This window comes from Drosophila virilis, chromosome X, assembly GCF_030788295.1.
Source record: "Drosophila virilis strain 15010-1051.87 chromosome X, Dvir_AGI_RSII-ME, whole genome shotgun sequence".
Classification (NCBI taxonomy): domain Eukaryota; kingdom Metazoa; phylum Arthropoda; class Insecta; order Diptera; family Drosophilidae; genus Drosophila; species Drosophila virilis.
Genome location: NC_091543.1, coordinates 61875 through 82500, shown reverse-complemented (window position 1 = coordinate 82500; position 20626 = coordinate 61875). Strand labels below are relative to the sequence as shown.

Below are 20626 nucleotides of genomic sequence, written 5' to 3'. Positions count from 1 at the left end.
CTTGCCCGTGGCACGTATAAAATAAATGTTCTTAATTTTGAAGCAAATCGGCAAAATTAAGACATCAGCAGAAAATCTTTGAATTGCACTTTTTACCGAGGATGCTTTTATTCTGCCAAAAATGTGAAACACGTCTCAAATGATTTTTCATATAGATCCTATCAAATGAATTTGAGTGCATAACGTCATCCACCAGATCTTTGACACCCATTTACACAAAGGGGGAATACATTTTTTGAAAAGTGTGACATACCCCTCAAATGAATTTGAGCAAAGATTTATGAAATTGAGCTTAAGGCCAATCGGATGGTAAACAAAAAAGTTTCATACAAATGTTTTCCATACTTCCGGGTGGAATTTCCCAAAATACCGTCTTAACATGCACCTTTATCACATAAGATAACTACAGCGAAAATTTCAGTTTCCCAGCTCTTACGGTTTGGGCTGTGCGTTGATCACCAATCAGTCAGCCAGTCAGTCAGGATAAACAATTTTATATATAGAGATATATGTATGTAGTCATACGAGTAGGGAATCTTAGTAAGTGCTGGGTGGCCTCTACTCCACGCTTGGGAAGCCATTTAAGTGACTCGTAAACTGCTTGCCGTAAGCACAATTCATATTTATTTATGTAACTCTCTTTTCGCTCAATTTTATGGTAGATCTAATTAATTTGTTTTTAATTCAATTTAACTTAATGCCTTAAATAAAATGAGTGCTAGCGGCTCCAGCTGCTTCTTGCTCTTGCTGTTGGTCCTTCCCTAGCAATGCTCCCCCGTCTTCCCATCCATCTTGCGCTTTCCCTCCGTGTGCTCGAACTCATTCTCATTCCAATTCTCATACTCCATGCATCATCTTGTGGGGAATACTGTGTTGTTGTTGTTGTCCTTTGCGGAGCAGCGCTTTTACTCGTATATAATGGCGCGCATTTACGCTGTTTATTGGCCTTAATGCCGGCTTGCAAACGAAATTTACATTTTAAAACAGTTTGCTGTGCTTTCTACTCCTTTGTGCCTCTCTCCTGCGCGGCACTCGCTTGCCATTTGTTTCAACATTTTCATTGGATTTAAGTGGAAATTCATGTGTACAAAAATTTGCGGCAGTAATTTACGGTCAATGAGCTCAGCAAAAGTTATTCATACGCAGCTGCAACTGCTTCTCACCAAGTCGATATTACACGGTCGTTGCTTTCCCTTTTATTTGCTTTTATCTCTCTCTCTCTTTCTCTCTCTCTTTCTCCCTCCCTCTTAACCAGCGATGCCCGACTAATGTCAGAATTGCCTTTGCCATTCACTCGTACTCTTCAATCAATTGATCGGTATACTGGAATATACTTGTATACTTGTTTCAAACACGATTTTAATTTTTATTCTAGTAATTTAAATGGCGCAATCTGCATTAATTCCTTTCTACTTTTTATACCCTGAACCCACTCAAAATGGGTGAAAAGAGTATATTGTATTTATGCAAAATGCAAATGTATGTAACAGGCAGAAAGAAGCATCTCCGACTATACTTTACTTTATGGTATATAAGTTCTTGATGAGCATCAATAGCCGAGTCGATCTACTCATGTCCGTCTGTCTGTCCGTCCGTCTGTCCGTATGCATTACGCGAGGATCTAAAGACTTTAAATTAACTGTTGGCCCTCCTAGTGCCTGCGTAGATTAAGTTTGTTTCCGATAATCGATAACTTACTCCGTTTGCAAGGAATCGAATAAAATCGATATTGACGTCCTGTTTTTTAAGCAAATTGGGTAAATATTAAGAGCTAGAGTCATTAAACTTGATATGTTTATTCTCGAATAGGATCGCCACTACACGCTACTACCTCATAGCTATCAATCAACTAACAATAACCCAATTTGCATTCCCACCCATATAAGCTACAATTTTAATGCAATTGGCTTTTAAAGAATACCCAAATATTCTATGGTACAATAGGATATAAGTACTATTGAATATTTCATGAAGATCAGTGAAGAGAAAACCAAAGTTATGTTTTACTGCGCAATTTGATGGGGCGCAAAATGCCAAGATTTCTGTATACATGTACACGCACACATTCATGCGCGTCTGCTTCGAAGTGTATCAACAGCATTGCAATTGCGATTTTTTTCTTTGCTGCTATTTAAATTTTTTTTTTTTCTCGAAAATACTTAGTTATTGGTTTGGCTGTTGAGTATAAGCATAGCAAGTGTTGCGGTCTGTCGCGAGTGCGCACCCTGCCAAGGGAACTTTATTTTTAAAATTTATTTTTATTACTTCAAACGAGCACGTGGCGTGAACTTCATTTGGTGTTGAAAAAAAAGGGGTCGAGGGAATCTTCTAGTCGGAAGCTCCCGACTAGAACCTCTTATTTGTTTTGCTTTCTTGCATTGGAAAAGAAAATGTCGAGCTTAAGAAATGGACAGAGCTGGAGTCGAATACTAAATTTGTTTGCCTTGTTTTAACATTATCCCGAAGTTATCTATCATTGTTGAGATTTTGCACAGACCCATATTTACAGCACGGGCCCGTCGTTTTATAGAGATAAGCACAGTCTACTTTGGAGCGCAAACTAAATGTGCGCTGAATTTGTCATTCACTGCAATTTCAGAAATTTAAGCGGCTAAAATGTCATTATCGATTTTCCAGCATTGCCCTTCAATGCCGGGCCTTCTGTAAAATTAATAGCTTGCACCAACCCCAACCACGACTTAATAGCCTCTGCCAACTGCCGTCGCTGTTGCCTTGGTCACCGTCATCGTGAACGTCGCTTGTGGCCTGGTCTCAGCTCAAGGTAAACACATTTACCCATGCATTCATTAATACGACAAATATTTGCGTGGCCAAACGCCGCCAAGAAGAGTTGGACATTTTAAGTAAATAGAATTAACAACAAAAGCTGACGAGCCTGTGGCCACCCAGAGATTGGCGAGCTTCTAAAATGCTTATTTTAAAAACTGGGGCGCTCTCCTTTGCTCCCTCAATAACTGGCCGCTGCTAACTGGCCAAATGCGCGTGTGGTTTCCAAAAAGGACGAGGACACAAACAGCGGCTAAAACATAATATTCACGGAATTAAGGACGGTGACAAAAATGTGACTTTTTATGCCTTGAACCCATTGAAAATGGATAGCAGGGTATATTGCTTTTGTGCAAGTATATGTAACACGCAGCACCGCTTATTAAATATATTTTTGATCGGACTCGTTGACCTTGCAGAATTTAAGGTTTAAATATATGTCATACATGAAACGAGCTCATCATTTGTTTCGTTCCTTTTTCCTAATCTTGCAAAAATCTATTTGGAGAAAAAATTATGTGAGCTGTATCCGCACACTTGATATGTACCTGTGTCTTACCTGTGGAAAACGAAATGGGAAAATCCTCTTTCATAAAAGTAAACTGTTTCATTTGAATGTCATATACCGAAATAAATTAAGATTGTTTTTCCATGTATAGTTTGCGGCAAAACGAAGAAGGAATCTACGATTATTGCTACTTTAGCTTGGCGCAGGGTTCAGGGTATCTCCTAGTCGGGCATCCTCTGCTGGGGCACTCTTAGTTTACGTCAGACGTTGGTGGTTAGCGGTGTGTATTAAGCTGTGCCTTGTGCACTGTGGCTGCCTTGTATTTGCCTTTTGCCAGCCATGTCAAAAGCCAGACACATGGGCGCTCTGCTGACTGCATCCTGCATAATGCTGCTGTGCTATTGGCGTTGACTCATTGGTCCGCCGCACAAACGCTTACAAGTAAATTTGTATATGTAGTTGTGTAGCTATATAAATACATATTAATAAGTATATGCGCTGGTGATCAGCACACGCAGCTACTGCACCGATAGCTTTGCTCAATTCATAGCAGGCCGCGAGATTAATAGGGTCCCTCCCTTTGAATAACCGGTGATCATGGTACAGCTACACAACACTCGGCACAAGACCCACTTTTCTGTGTTCAAGTCATGCAGTTGCATTTATTGTGTTTGTATTCCTTCCCACTGCTTGTTTCTTGTACCGGATAATAGACATTTGGCAGCGGTGTTTTATACCCTCAACTCATTCAAAATGGGCAATAAGGAAGTAATGGATTGATGGAAATGTATGTAACAGGCAGAGGGAAATATGTCCGACTTACAAATGCCTTGATTCGAACGACGGACTAAGTTGATCTATCCATGTCCATCCGCTGTCCGTTGGTTTAAGGAAGTAATGGATTGATGGAAAAGTATGTGGCAGGTAAAGGGAAGTATGTCCGAATTATATCTTGATTCAGATGACGAACTCAGTCAATCTTGTCCGTTTGTCCATCCGGAAACTTATAAAGCTATCGAATTTAAAATTTCAATAAATATTCTCCTATTTAATGTGCAGAAAGAGTATGTCATGCGTTGTCTTCTATGAGGAGAAATGATTTTTAAGCATAAGTCAAAGCTTATAGGATCCAGAAACAGCTAACTTGGTATGGTTCAAGGCATAGTCGGGAGCTTCTGACTTCTATATAGGCACATATATTCATTAATATGTACACATTTGTGTAAAAGTTACGCACAAAAGCAACAAGATACATTTTTATATGTATATTTAAGCTATATATATATATACACATATATAAAATATATAAATATATAAATATATATATATATATATATATATATATATATATATATATCTGTTTATTCTGAACACTGACCGACCAACCGATATTCATGCGGTCATTGTTGCGTTGTTGTTAGCAGTAAATTTTTATCCCCTTTGGCTCAACGTCATGTATTTGTTGTTACTGAAGCTACTGTTGTTGTTGTTGTTGTTTTACTGCCAAGCACAAACGGTGCCAGGTAGTTTCCTTAACGGGTTGCGGATGTTGTTGCTTTTATTGCGCAGTTTGTTACCGCTGTTATCGTTATTGTTGTTGTTGTCTTCATTCATCAGAATGGAACCTTGAATAATTAAAAGCAGTTTCTGATTACCTACCACATCGTTATACGCTCACAATCACAATCTATACATACCAGCACACAGACACCTACACACACCCACGAACACACACGCCCACACACACCTACTCACACACTCACACACACGCCCACACACACCTACTCACACACTCACACACACCTACTCACACACTCACACACAGCTACGAACACACTCACACACACCTACGAACACACTCACACACACCTACGAACACACACACCTACGAACACGCACACCTACGAACACGCACACCTACGAACACACACACCTACGAACACACACACCTACGAACACACACACCTACGAACACACACACCTACGAACACACACACCTACGAACACACACACACACACACACACACACACACACACACACACACACACACACCCACACACACGCACACACACACACACACACACACGCACATTCACAAAGACACCCATACATACATACATACATAAGTGAGTGCACGTTACGGAAGGAGGCTGCTCTTCTGTTGTGTGCGTGTCTCTAATTAAACGGCAAACAGGATTCGAGTTGAGTCAAAAGCGCAGCGAAACAGGAAACGGAAGCCAGTCGCCATGCAAGCGGCCAGCATACACGCAAACACACAAACACATACATACACAACACGCATATACACACCCACATGCACACATCCAAATACTCATGGTGTGGTTTGTTTGCGAGGCTAAGCAGCCATAGACATGGCGGCCAGTGCAATAGTCAGTTGTGTGACCTCCACAGTCAGTTATTGTTGTTGTAGTTGTTGCAGTTTTTCTAGTAGCATCTATTGTTGTTTTTGCTTCTGCTTTTGTTGTAGCAATTTACGCCCAGCTCATTTTGCCATCATTGCAAGCCCTTCTACCTATTTTATTATTTTTTGCATCTGGCCTTTTTTTTTTTTATCACCTGTCAAAGCAAAGTCATACGCCCTTTCCTTTTGTCCCTTGAGAGTTGTGGTTTAAACACTGGTCAACTGGCCACAAATTACGTAATTCGATGTGCACTGGCAAAAATACATGCATACATATTTTCATGTTCATTCGAACGTATTTATTATTATATAATAATTTCAAATTATATAAATAATTAAAATCTGTCTTCTGACCTTAAGATGGTGGTCTAAAAAAAATTTGACCTCTGAGCACGGGAAAACGAAGGTAAAGGTTTGTATAAAAACATCAAGTGTGCTATAACAAGCGGCAAGTCGTCGGTTCAAATCCAACAGCATTGTTTTACTCTTATATCTGTTAATCATTTTAATTTTCGAAAAAAATCAATGCGCATGGAGCAATTTGATCGGGTGTGTATCCGCCTGTAATAGGCGAAAATTACAAAAACCTTTTTGGTGCCACGTTTGCATTTCCAACATTATTCATTCACCCGGGTAACATCGATCATTTTCGCTTGTGTAATATGTATTTATAAACATAGGTACCACTTGGATGCTAAGATCATATATATTCAGATGCAGCTACGGTTACAGCACATCATTCACTGAGTGTGAGTTCCGGTTTCAAATGTTTTGGGATGCATTAACGAAATGAACAGGTACAGGTGCGCTTACTAAAACCGGGATGGGCATTGAAATGTGAATGTGTTGAAATCGTGGCCAATGCAGGCAAATCGAAAAATGTTTATTGTAAGAGCACGTGCAACGTTTAATTTGAATTGCCACCACTAACCAAGCGCCTTGCTGCAACTGCTTTATTGGGCATCAAAACTAACAAAATGAAATTATTTTCAAGACAAACACAGGTGAGACTAGCAAGGATTGACAGTGCCAGCGTTTTCCTTGAGATTATGGTGGTAGTAAAAATCATTAGCATGCTTAGCCAGCCGAGCTGCTGAGTAGTAATTATAAAGTATTTCCTAACCCTTTTTGACGGTTTTCGTAGGCTTATAAGTTAAGTCAGGATTATTATTATGGCTGGGATATTTAAGATACCTGGTGCAAAGTTGCTTAAAAATAAATCCTTAATTGGTTGCGGTTCCACCAAACGGTTATACTTGGTAAAATCCTTTTATTTTTGCATCTACCTTGCCTAGCCGGCAAAATTAATTTTGATTATTGTTTTCTTTTTTTTTTCATGAAGCAGGGCTATTCACCTGATTAGCAGTTTTAGTGTTCTAAATAGCTGGGCTAAAGCAGTCAGACCAAAGCATACATTGTCGCATTCATTAGGGAAAACAGCAGGTGATACGCACCTGGTGTGCCTGCCGCATCTGTTGTTGGTGGCATAGCAGCCGTTCCCAAATTATAATTTATAACAGCCAGCGGGGGGTTTTTTTTGCCCTTTTCTAGTATTTCTTTACGCTTAAGTCTCTAAGAGGGAGCACTCGCGCTGCTATTGCCACCGGAAACGGAAGTCGCTGAAATGCGCGCTGAAAATTTCAAAATAATGAGTACCTCTGCTGTTGTTGTTGTTGCGACTGCCTCTGATTCTGCTGCGCTAAGCCTTGGCCGCTGACTGCTCCACTTTATGACCCATTGTTGCTGTTTGCGCATTGCGATGCGGCGTCGCGTGTGATTTTGATTAAGCGTCGCTTGTTTGCGCAAACCCAAGCAAAGTAACCCGAATAGAAACGAAATGAAAAGCGTACCTCTGCTCAAAGCCAGTGCGCCGCCACACATGTTTATGGAAAACAAATAAGAGTACTTTAGTCGGAGTGCGCGACCAGGAGATATCCCGAGCCCAGCGCCAATCTGCCCTTACATCCATTAAAGCTTCCTTCCATGCAAACATACCTGAAAACACACAGCGGCTGTGCTCTCGACTATTCATGCGTAATGCATTCTACATTCTTAATCCGCTCCTCATGGATTTTCTAGGGCAATGGGCAATATATATAGTAACTATATAAAAATAATAAAAACAAGTAAGAGGTTCTAGTCGGCAGCTCCCGACTAGGGGATATCCTGAACCCTCTTCTTCAAAAATCAAATGCATATATATATTCTATTTTAGAAGCTATATGTCAAGGTTGGTGACTAGCTCTTATTATTTACCAAAATTGCCCAAAAAACAGGATATCGATATCTGCATCTACATCTAAATCAAGTCTCTAGCTCTTATAGGTTCTGAGATCCTTGCGTTGATACATATGGACGGACGGACGGACGGACAGACGGACATAGCTAGATCGACTCGGTTATTGGTGCTGATCAAGAATATATATACTTTATGGGGTCGGAGATGCTTCCTTCTGCCTGTTACATACATTTGGATTTTGCACAAATACAATATACCCTTATACCCATTTTTAATGGATTCATGGTATAAAAATATATAAGTAGTCAATGCATAAAAATGCAATAAAAATCTCTGGGTCTCCAGTTGACAGACATCGCAGGTTCGTTTCAGTTTGTCCTCCTGATCAAGAATTACAGATCCTTCCTTCTGTCAATTCCCTGTCACTATACTCTGTCCTTCCCCCATTTCAGTGGGTATAAGAAATGCAAAACTAGAAACACACAAATGAAGTGTGCGTTACTTAGTTTTGCCAATTTATCGTTGTAGTATCACCGTAGTTCGATAGGGGGCATTAGTGCCAGTAATATGCACATCGGCACGCACATGTGTACATATTATATTTAAACATATTCATTTTAGTAAGTATCTAGGAAACTTTTTCTTGGGTCAAATTATTTGCACACTGCTTTTGCGTTTTTGCTGGATAGCGTCCAACGAGAACACGGTTGACTGGGCAGGGCGCTAATCAACTCATGAAATACCATATTGTCGGTCACTTTGTGTGTGGGTGTGTGTGCGGGGGTGCGGGGAGGAGGTGCCCCAAAAATTGCTATTAGCTATTGAGTCATTGCCTAGACATCTGCTTAGTGAGATGTGCGCGATAAAGCAGCCAAGCGGAAGCTAGTCGACACTTTAATTGAAATTGTGTCAGCATATAGTTGACATCATATATATTGCCCAAACTGATCTACATATCGATGAGTTTTTGTAAACGTCACGCAACGTTCGTTTTATGAGCTTAAACGTTGAGAAATTATTATTCTTGTGTAAATTAATTCTTGTTAGGCCGCGTCGTAAGAGTTCAGCCCGTGCTCATCTCTCATATAGATACGGATCGAAAAACAGCTCTGCGTTCTGAAAGGTAGGCCGTATTTTCAAATTCAGTGCGCGAATCTGTAAGAAATGACAGTTCGAATGTTCTATGCTCGGAATGTTAAGCGCGTAGACAAGTGTAATTGCAAAAAGTGGCTGCCAAGCTATACGAAAAAGGGTCGAGAAACTGGCTGGATAAGGGCGGCCTTGTCAATCATATTACTAAATATTTAAGTACTTTACCCCGCCCCTGACATTTGATTTGTATGCACGAGTCCTCCGAGCTGCCAACCCTCTGATAAACGATCCAAAAAATGTGGTTAACACGCGTGGCAGTTAACCCTTGGAGCTGCTGGCCTTTGCCAGTTCGTCATATATACATATCATATAAGTAAGCACAAGTATAAATATATATACTATATATATATTATATATATATATTTATATATATATATATATATATATATATATATATATATATATATTTATATATATATAGCGAGAGTTCACTCACTCCCGGTCATTGACGGGAATATGAACACAATTTGCTGACCAAGTATTGTGCAGGAAGTTGTTGCATTGCCGGCAAACACAGCACTTTTGTGAGGCCGCTATGATTCTGATTCCACTTGATGTTAGTCTTAAGAAAGTGAATTTGTACATCTTTAGTTGACTTGCTATATTCGAAGGAACACTTCGGCTCTGCTCCCAATAAAAAAAAGGTTTAAACTCACTATACGGACCTTACTTATTTAATGTATGAGAGTACACGAGTGCACACATATGTGCGCAATCCTATGCACAGCCCCCCACACATTATGCCCAAGCAGCCAATGTCATATTTGCGAAAGTGCAATAAATTTCATATGAAGTTGGTAATCGATTTTGACTTATTGAAACATTATGATTGAAAGACATTTATGAGCGTACGGAAAGGTCTCTAGGGGGTCAATGCCAACAGAAACGCTAACAGGCGTGTGGTTTAGGAAAGGGGCGATATTTTCACAACATGTCGATTTGGGGGAAATCGCACAATCATCAGTTATTAGGGCGACGTCGGAAGTCGTAAGGAAGCCAGTAAACATAACATAAAAACGCAATGCAGACATTGACAGCGGCTTGGCAGCGGTCATAGCAGTGGGTTAGTATGCGTGCTCCTTGGGCATGGCAATAACAGACTAAGCTCACAGGATATAAGTTCGTTTATACATATGTACATATAGATTCGAGCTTGAACGGAAATCGAAAGAGGGCACTGACAATGTGTGTGGGTGCGTTTGCCCCCAACATTAATGTCAATTGGCGTCGAGCTGTGAACCCGCCAAACGAAAAGCCAACAAATCTTTGAAAACAAAACATAACATAAAAAACACAACAACAACATCAAAAAGGAGCTCGGTCAATGGGCGGGCACTCAAACTGGGATGGGAACAGAGCTAGGCAATCGTTGGGGTATTAAATTGGGCTGTAAGCACTTAGATAATGTGCTCATACGATTCAATATGCGCTCAAAGGCCGCACCTCCCACAAACCTATTTCACTTAGCTGCACCCCCTTCCAAGCCCTGCTCACGCATAACTGGCTGCCATTCCGTGTTTTCCACCTTTTGGCGTTCGATTCTCAGCCTTTAGAGCCATACTTAACTCCAACCAAAGATCCCGCTTCAACTCCAGCTCCAGTCCGGTCCCACGTCTGGTCCCGCCTGTATGTGTCTTTTTATTATATTCCTGTCAAGTGTGTGGTTCGTGCCTCTGTTGTTTGGCTTGGATTGCCTTTATTTTTGTTTGCCTGTGCCATGTTTTCCTTTTACGTGTAGTTTTATTTGCGGTTCGTAAAAAATGGACACTCAAATGTTTGCTCACATTCCCATTATTTATTTGGCTCGAGTATTTGCTGGTATCCCACTGACATTTTATTCGCTGTCAATGAATTTAACATGTTTGTTGAATGTCAAGCTTGTCGGTCATGTAAACGCCTGGCTACAGATCTATTTTCTTGATATAACTGCCGAACTAAGGGTCTCAAAGCGCTTGTTATATATGCATAATACCAAATTCGGTTGGGACCACAGGATTAAATATTTACATATCAATTGAGACTGTAGAAATCTTTTAATTTTTCGAAGAAACATAAATTTATCTGCGGCGTACCATAGGTTGAGTACCTCAACTAATTTAATACAAATATAATAAATATATAAATTAAAGAATTGAAAATAAAATTTGATAGCTTAAAACAGAACCGGAAGCCGTATCAAAACATGAACTTTTATAAAAATGGGAAAACAGGTGCAAATAAATATGGATTTTATAATTTAGGTTAAATTATAAACTGAAAATAGATTGTATATTAAATACAATTTTGAAAATATATAATAAAAACAACGCTGTGGAAAACCAGCTTCACACAGCAAACAAATTGTTTGTATGAATCGTGAAAATGCTTGAGTTTAAATGTTTAAGCTTTGTATTGTTTATTATTACCTTATAACGAATGACTTTCTCGACAGTTTGACAGTTTGAATTGAAATTCTTGCAGATTTTTTGTTGCTAACTGCATGCAATAAACATCAATAAGAGCAACAACAACCGGGGCACGCACTGAGTGAATCCCTTAACGCATAATTTACAAAGTGGATTTTAATTAAAAATACTCATGCAAACCTTAGCTATTTTAATTGAAGCTTAATGACGTCATGGCAGGGTCTTTGGCCGACGATTTAGGGTGGAGGGGGGCCAAGATTGAGCACGCGAACAGGAATGGGAAAGGGAATGGGCACGAGAAAGGGAACAGTAATTAAGCGTGCCAGTAAACTTGACTTGTCTTTCAGCTAAGACGTACATGTCATGCAAAAGAGTTCATAAAAGCAAATGTACTGAAGCAGGGCGATAACAGGAAATAACATTGTTGATACAAGCCACTGACAGAGAAGGAGAAGAAAATAAAACACGTCGAATGATGAAATTACTTAAAAACTGATTGAATATCTCATGACGAGATTTACTGATGCCAAACGCTCATATAGCAACAATACGCAATATTTATTGTTGCTTGTTATTTTTATAGAAAATGAAAAGAAAAAAAAGCGGGGCATATTAGTTGTATTCAACAGTTGGTAAAAGGTAGTAAGAGGCATATCTGACTCCACAAGGCTATAAAACTGAGTCGATATTATCATGTCTGTATGTCTTTGAAGGAGTCAAACTCGGTAACAAAACAAAAGCTAGAGATTTTACATAGGAAATAGATAATGAAATAGCTCGAAAGAAAGCTTGTGCTTATTGACATCTCATCTCCTTTGCATAATATGGATAAATGCCGTTTTTATTTATGTTTTTTTGTTATTGATAACTGGAAGATTATATGATCTAGATACACCACTCTTGATGTTGAGGTGCTTTGCGGCCCTTGTCTTTGTGATCGTATAATTGCATAAGGATCGGACTAAAATACCAATACTTCCGAAAACTGATTTTTTATAAAGTATTGATGGGGAAACGAAGTACAGTTCTGTACAAATAATTGTAAAGAATAAGTTTCAGTTGCAGAGTAAGACCAGAGTTAATTTTTGTGGAGAGTCGTTTGCTATTCCCCATTCTCTACTAATAAGTGGCGGGCTCCTACTTACTGACTGGGCTGGCGGGGTAACTGATGCTGGGAAAGTATGTACGACAAAAATGTGGACACATCGTAAGCTGATTAGACCACAAAACGACGTGAAGCGTGCAAAGTTCGCATTTAATGGGGCTGCTAAGTTAATGAGACTTAATGCTATGATGATTTCAATTAGGTAGTATCAGTAAGGGGCATACACAGAGGCCAATACATATTCACGCCTCATGGAACAATACTAATACTAAAAAGGAACTCTATATTTTAGAAATAGCACAAACGCTATGCAATTATTTTTACGTATTGTCCGTTTTCCGGCAAAAACTTGCCACGGAAATGGCTAATAGCAAATGAAAGCAACTAAAGCAAAGGGGTGACTATGATAGAGCTGTCAGCTATTACCTCTGCTTATGTATATGAAGTTTACGTATGGGTAATGTGGCTGTAAAAAATTAATTATTCGAGAAACGAATGGGCATAAGGAGGGCTGGTGTTGCACAAACAGAGCCCAGCCATAACTGGGTTTGACAGGCGCCGCTATTTTTGTGGGTGCCAGCATTGGGCGGGCCTGAATACCACCAGTAGGTGGCACACGGTCTTCTGGCAGCTTCTTCTGCAGCTGCTCTTACTGTTGTTTGACCTAACAACGCTTTGCCTGTCGACTGTTTATGTGGCTGGCGGCTGCTTTGTTTAAACTTGTGCGCAAAACTTTAACAACAACAACAGCAACAGAAATAACAACAATGCTAAAATGCCATCATTACCAAGCGACAAAAGTTGGTCCTTTAACTGCTGCCACCAGCAGCAGCAGCAACCGCCATAGCCGCAGCAGCAGTAACAATGGCAGCCGCCGCCGGCAATGTGAAGTACTCCTGAATCTTCCGTATAGGCAAATGAAGTGAATGGCGTGGCTCTGATTCTGCTTCTGCTCCTGTTGCTGCTCAAAAACAAAATACATACATAAATATAAATAAGAACCAGTAAGACGGCTCTAAACGGAAGTGTTCGACTAACAGATGCTCTGTACATCACAAACACTCATTCATAACATAATTTTTATATGTTCTTTATCGGTATATATTATATGATAACTAACATACCAGGTTAAATGTGTTTCGCTTTATAACTATCGGATTATGTTTAAAAAAGCACGTCTCAAAGTCGATATTTATCGATGAAAGGAAAATTGGAAGGGATCTTTAGCTTCTGTAGTTTCCCCAAAAAAGACGGCAGGATGGACATATCTAGATCGACCCAGCCTGTTGGCTTGATCAAGAATTTATATATGTATATATAATTTATGGGGTCGAAGCTGTCTTTTGGCAGTTACATACACTTGCACGATTTCACTTTTTACTTATTTTCAATGGGTTCAGGGTGAATAAAAAAAAAAGGCTCCCAGTGCTCACACAGTGAAAGAACGACAAAAACTATGCGTACAATGCTGGCAAACAAAAGGCGCGCATCCGCACACGGTCACAGTGTCACACAAAGTTTCTACCCAGAGAAAGCCACGACAGTACCGCTGACAATAGAAATGCGTTCGTAAAAGTGTTTTTTTTTTTTGGTGCGATGCATGAGTTTTCCATTTGATTTCCGTTTGCCCCACTATTTTCATACCACTGGCTGTTAGCTTAACCCGAACCCGGACCCGGGCAAACGATGGAGCCACGGAGTGTATGTTTGTACACAAAAGGATTAAGTTCTCTCTCCTCTCCCACTCTCGATGATGTGTTTAGTATGAAATGGCTTCATTTGCGTTTAATAATGATATGAAGCTGGACTGAGCTTGTGCGACGCGAATGCACTTTACGTACTGTGGACACCTATACTTATGTAAAACTTCACAAAATTAACATATGTGTATATTTACTTATGCCGCTTTCATACATTGTTTTTTTTTTTGCTATGCTATTTTTGGACATCACACTTTTATGTGTGGTCCTTGCTTTTTTATTAACTAGCGAGTGTTTCACGACCTTGCCCGGGTAGAGTTCTTAGTTTCTAATTATAAATGTCAATTTTCCACTAGGAGAGGTGAATTTTGCAAAGATATTCGAAAATGAATGAGAAACGGATCGGAAGGTAATCCACAATTGGCTGATACACGATCTTGAACTTATTATTTTGCTTGCGAATAATTTCTTTCGGTGCATTTTATGCGCACACAAAAGGGAGTATTTTTATTATTTGTTCTCTAAGTTGACTACGAATTGCCAAAATTCAATTGGGTAAACTTTTTGCGGTTCGTAGGTTAGGCATTTAAAATTGTGGTTCAAATGGTAATGGTAAACCGGCCAAGCTTCAAAGCGTCTTCATATTGGGAGTTATTTAACCTTTTTGCGTGTGGTTCAATTCAATTAAAGTCAAATAATAGTGGGAACTATGTTCGATTAGTTAATACTTTGCACATAAATCTTCATTTGGTGGCAGCAATTAAAAATTATCTTTAATTGGCACGTGCAAATGGCTACAAGGACGGCATGGAAAGGTCCTGCGGCAAGCTGGCTTCTTCAACTTTTGCACGTCTTATCGCTGCTATTTGGGGTACAAATCGTGCTATGCGGCACACCTGCCGTTTGACTTTTAAAAGGCAAGCAACACACACACATACACATAAAGCCACACACACCCTCACATACGCACACATATACATTTGTATGTAGGGATACATGGAGCAAGTGGCGTGCAGTAAGAAGCAAAAATGTAATTCGGATTTAATTGCCTGTTAACACGCACTCGCGCACAGCGGGCACCGGCAACAGCTCGTAAAAAGCGCACAAGAAGTGGCAGTCAGGTGGGGAAAATGGGAGGAGATGGGCAGGGTCAGAGTAAGGGACAGTGACAGCAATGAGTTAAAACAAGAGGAAACAGTTAAGCGCGGCACTCACGAAATGAACAGCTCGTAATTTAAACAGCAAATTGTATGATGCCCTTGGGCGCCCCAGCGGCTCAGTTTTGTTTTAGCTTGTTTAGCTTGCTTAAGGGTATCTGCCAAAAACAAAAATAACAAGTTAGAGGTTCTAGTCGGTAGCTCCCGACTAGGGGATACCCATAACCCTCTTCTTCCAACATCAAATGCATATATATTCTACTTTAGAAGCTATATGTCCAGTTTGGGGACTCTAGCTCTTATTATTTACCAAAATTGTCCAAAAAACAGGATATCGATATCGATTTTTATCGATTGCTTGAACACGGAGTAAGTTATCGATTATCGGAAATAAACTCGATCTGCGCGGGAACTAGGAGCACCTACATCTCTAGCTCTTATAGGTTCTGAGATCCTTTCGTTCATACATACGGACGGACGGACGGACGGACAGACAGACAGACGGACATGGCTATATCGACTCGGCTATTGATGCTAATCAAGAATATATATACTTTATGGGGTCGGAGATGCTTTCTTCTGCCTGTTACATACATTTGGATTTCGCACAAATACAATATACCCTTATACCCATTTTTAATGGGTTCAGGGTATAAAAAGGAAAGAAGGGGAATGAACTTTTAAAAATCTGTTTAAGCAGATAAGCGCACAATAATGGTACGAACTATTTCTTATCGGATGCACCCCGCAGCAAAACTGTTTTGAATAACTTTACAAATTTACCGAATTTCTGAAAAAAAATATTGTCTGACATTAATCAGACAGAAACAAGCAGGTGGCCAGTGGCCAGCGGAATTTGTCTAGGTCTAGTCGAACACTCGGCGAAAGAAGAGCCGATGTGCCGGGCATAAGCCGCAGATACCGTGATATGCGCCAACCGACATTCATTACGACATAAATTCGTTTAGGTGCTGCCTGCCCCAACATTCCGACAGACTGAAACTGGCTCCAGAACTGGCACCGATAAGACACACGGGCGGGCCCGGGCCCCCAGCACTCGCTCGAAACACCCAACGCCAACGGTAACGACTAGTTTCTGCTCTGCTTCCTATTATAGCCTGAGCTCCTTAAAGATAGGTGAAAGGGTATAATGGTCTGTTGCCAATGTATGCGGCATGCAGAGGAAGGTATCTTCGACATAATAAAGCGTATATATTCTTTAGCCGTGTCCGTCTGTCTCAACATCAATGAGTCCGTCTCACTGTCTGTGTGAACGCAAAATAAATATAACATTTTTTTCGAAATCTATCATGAGAAAAGCATATCACACACAAACAAGTATGTGCATCTACGCATATATGGAAGTGCATATTATTGTATCAGCAGCTCGGCGTTCAGGATATCTGGTAGTCAGGCAGTCCCGACGAGAGAGCCCCTCTACCTGTTTTCTTTGCCGATGATGCCATTGCTGCACGCATAACGCAAAAGTGCTGCATACTCCAAGGGGCAACCCAAATTGGCAACTCACATTTGAAACTCGTATGCTTATATGCACCATACATATATGTGCATGTGCTTTATACATATGCAGGCGAGAGTATTTCAACCAAACAGCACATCGTTTGCTCCAACTACATTGTCTGTTTGCATGCAAATAAATTAAAACAACGTAAGCGTACACGCGGGCTTTTCAACCCACAACCAGCCCCTCAGTTGTCTCACACTACCCAGCATTTGCTCAGTTTAGCTGTCAGCTGCAATGAGGGGCATGCGATACAAGCATTTGTATTTAATAACTTAATAAATGCATTATAATATGGGCGAATTAAGCTAATAAGCTGTTGGAATGTTAGCAGCACGAAAATAAAGCAGCAACAGGCCAGCCGAATGCACTACTGCGGACGAAAGATGTATCATATTCTACGAATTTGTAAGACCTAAGGACACAAACTCCATGTGCTAAGATAATTATGACACAAAAATAAGTAGCGATATGCCCATGTAAGCCATATTGAAGTTTTTAATTTAAATACAACAAATATATTGTTGACAAGCAGAACAGAAGGAGATACAGACACTAACTAACACAATATAAATAACAACCATTAAAGCTAAAAACCTACAATTCTTACTATAGTTACCTGATGTATGTGCATTCTAAGACGGTGTGTTTTTAAAATCAAACAAAACGTTAATCATCCTTAGAAACTCAAACGTCACCCACTAAATCCTTGTCCCCCCTTTCCATTATGAAAGAATGCAATTTTCGTGAAGTGTGGAGCTCCCATCAAATGAATTTAAACAAAGATCTTTTAAAATGAGTTTGTAGCTGATCGGATGGTAAACAAAAAGTTGTATACAAACGTTTTTCGCAATTTTTCCACCCATGCGTCTGGAATTTCCCAAAATCGCGTGTTAACGTGCATATTCATCACATAAGATAAGTACAGTGGCAATTTCAGCTTCCTCGTATTTACGGTGTGGGCTGTGCGTTGATCGTGAATAAGTCAGTCAGTCAGGACAACCAGTTTAATATATAAAGATAAATTGTCAGACATTAAAGATATATAAAGTGAGTGATGGTTAAGAGTGCTTACAAAAAACCAACGAAAACTGAGACACAGAATTGTTCACTTAAAAGCAGGGCAAGGAGCGTAAAAGAGAAAATGTCCTCAGCGACGTGAAGACGAACACGACGACTAAGACTAATAAATATGTGTTGGTAACACCGTCTAGCAATTCTACCGTTGACAACATAAAACAGTTTTACATAATTGCCCCCTCAAAAGTCGGTTGAGACAATGAACTTGTGTATAAGGAGCAAGTCCTAGCTAGTCCCAGTTTTGGTGTATGTTGCACAAAGTTTCGTGCGTATAAGGAATTGCATAGGTGTAGACCTTGCCCTCATTGCCGCAACAGTCTGAACAACTAACAGTGACCTGGTGGGGAATATCCGGCTGGTAGTAGTAGTGCTGCCGTTGGAAACATTCTAGCTTCTATACATGTACAAAATCATCGACATTTGCTGTAATCGATTTTTATCGCATTCATCGAGACATGACTTAAAAAATGATTTGAAACAGAGGCTGGCTGAAGGCTGGTCTCTAATTCTTATTGTTGTTGTTGTTGAAATATATGCCATCATGCAGACAGAGAGATCGACATGGCTTAATCGACTTTGCTGTTAACGATGCTCAATATATATATCTATCAATTTATTTATAAAGGGTATAATGATACCAGTCATAGATTTCATATATACCCGACGGTCCATTTTTACGGGGTATATCAGTAACAACAAGTATGACATAGGTATTTTGAAGACAAATGAAACAATTAATTTGATACCATGTTTCAGCCAAATCCTATTAGCTGCATCGGTGTGTCGCAGCCACTTTCATGCATACTTAATTGTCAGGTTTGGTGCAAGTTAACACACACATTTTGGGAACCGTTGGCCAACTGTTGCTAAACTCTCTGAGGGCAAGTGGTCTTTGCCTGACTTTCGTTGTTAAATGTCCGTGAGGATGTTGGGCTGGGCTGCTACTTAAAAAATTAATGGCCTGTGGCATGTGTTGCTCTGAGGTGTTTTCATTTAAATTTTAAGACAAGCGCCACTTACAGTTGAGTTATGCGTTAAAATTCCAACTTCTTGATATCCATGTATGCACACCAAAAGTCAGGACAGCTATGTCTACCGAACACCTAGACCCAGATTCAGACCCGAAACCGGGGCCCGGACCCACCCCAGAACCCAACCGGCAACAGCCGCTAGACTCCGGAATGGAAAGTTTTCAAAACGCTATATCTGTGCATGTGTATGTGTTGGTAAGGTAATTAGAAAATTTTATGCGATTACTACTTGCTTGTTTAACATTTTGTACAACATCCTTTCATCCTTGAACACATACATACTCGCCATGCAGAAAAAAGGAACAACATGCAACTGCGCCAATGATGCGAAGTAAAGTACAAAAGCGGCTTTTAGAATATTAATGGAATACTAAATACATATAACGTGTAAAGTGGCAGACTCACAAACGCATTTTAATTTATACGAGGGGAGCTAAAATACTATAGGCAAGCGAAAACTGAATATTTTATTCATGACCTGCTTGTTCCTTAACGCTTATCATAGGCAATCTCGTCCGATAATTAATTCTTATAAAAATCAATCAAACAGTATAAATGTATGGTTTATGTGTACTCTGCCAAGCTGATGCAATCAAAATTGTCTAAGTATTAAGCCCAGTACAGAAAGTTACAGCATCAATTTGGAGTAAAACCAGCACTATCGTACCTTTGTTTGTTCCCTTTTCCACTATATTACGTGTAGATCAATTACACGTTTTTTAGTGTGACAAAATTTGTTTAATAAATGAACGTAAAAAATACAGCTTTATCGATCTAAAATATAATCATATTACATAAACTGTCAAATGGGAAGCCATTTTTAAATATCCATGTAAAGGATATTTAGTAGTAGATTTCAATGTTTTCGTTTTTTTTTTTTTTTGGAAGTTATTTCAATAGTAATTCAAATGATGCCAATTTCAAGCTTTAGCTTTTTCAAATAACGTATGATATGAAAATTGTTATACTCTATGTAGAAGTGAGATGAAGCTTATGGGCATGCAATTTTTTCGACTTAGCGAAAATCAGAGACTTTCAACAAAATAAGTGTACGTATCTACTTAAGATACAATATGGGTAATTTCACTTTATAGAAAAGGAAAAAATTGGTTGCCATATCCGACGCATTTTTAAATAAAAATTTTTCGAACATCTTAAATTAAAAGACTTTCAACTAAATATATACACATACATAATTGAGTAAGAGACTTTGGTGCACGATCGTCGCGCCTTCCAAAACACAAATCTCCATATTTCTGAACGAGACAGTTTATAAACCATTGCTCTGCGGTTAAAGTCTTAAAGCCAGCAATAATTAGAATAACTCTTTACTATCAAGCTGATATTGCAGGGCACACAGAGCATTGCGCAGTCAGTTGCCCCGGCTGCATTTACATATACACAATTTTATAGAGCTTTTTTGAACAGGTGCCAGACTTTGACTCAGTTTGTTACATCGGTAGAAAATTAGCTCAAAAAGTAACTCAATTTACGCTCAAAGCCCCTAAAAGGAATTT

The 20626-nt window shown here is 39.6% G+C and overlaps 1 long non-coding RNA gene across 2 annotated transcripts in view; it reads left to right on the top strand.

The window, feature by feature from the left end:
* Nucleotides 1–20626, top strand: part of LOC138911779 (uncharacterized) — a 103073-nt gene that overhangs the window by 43237 nt on the left and 39210 nt on the right. The window lies entirely within an intron of this gene.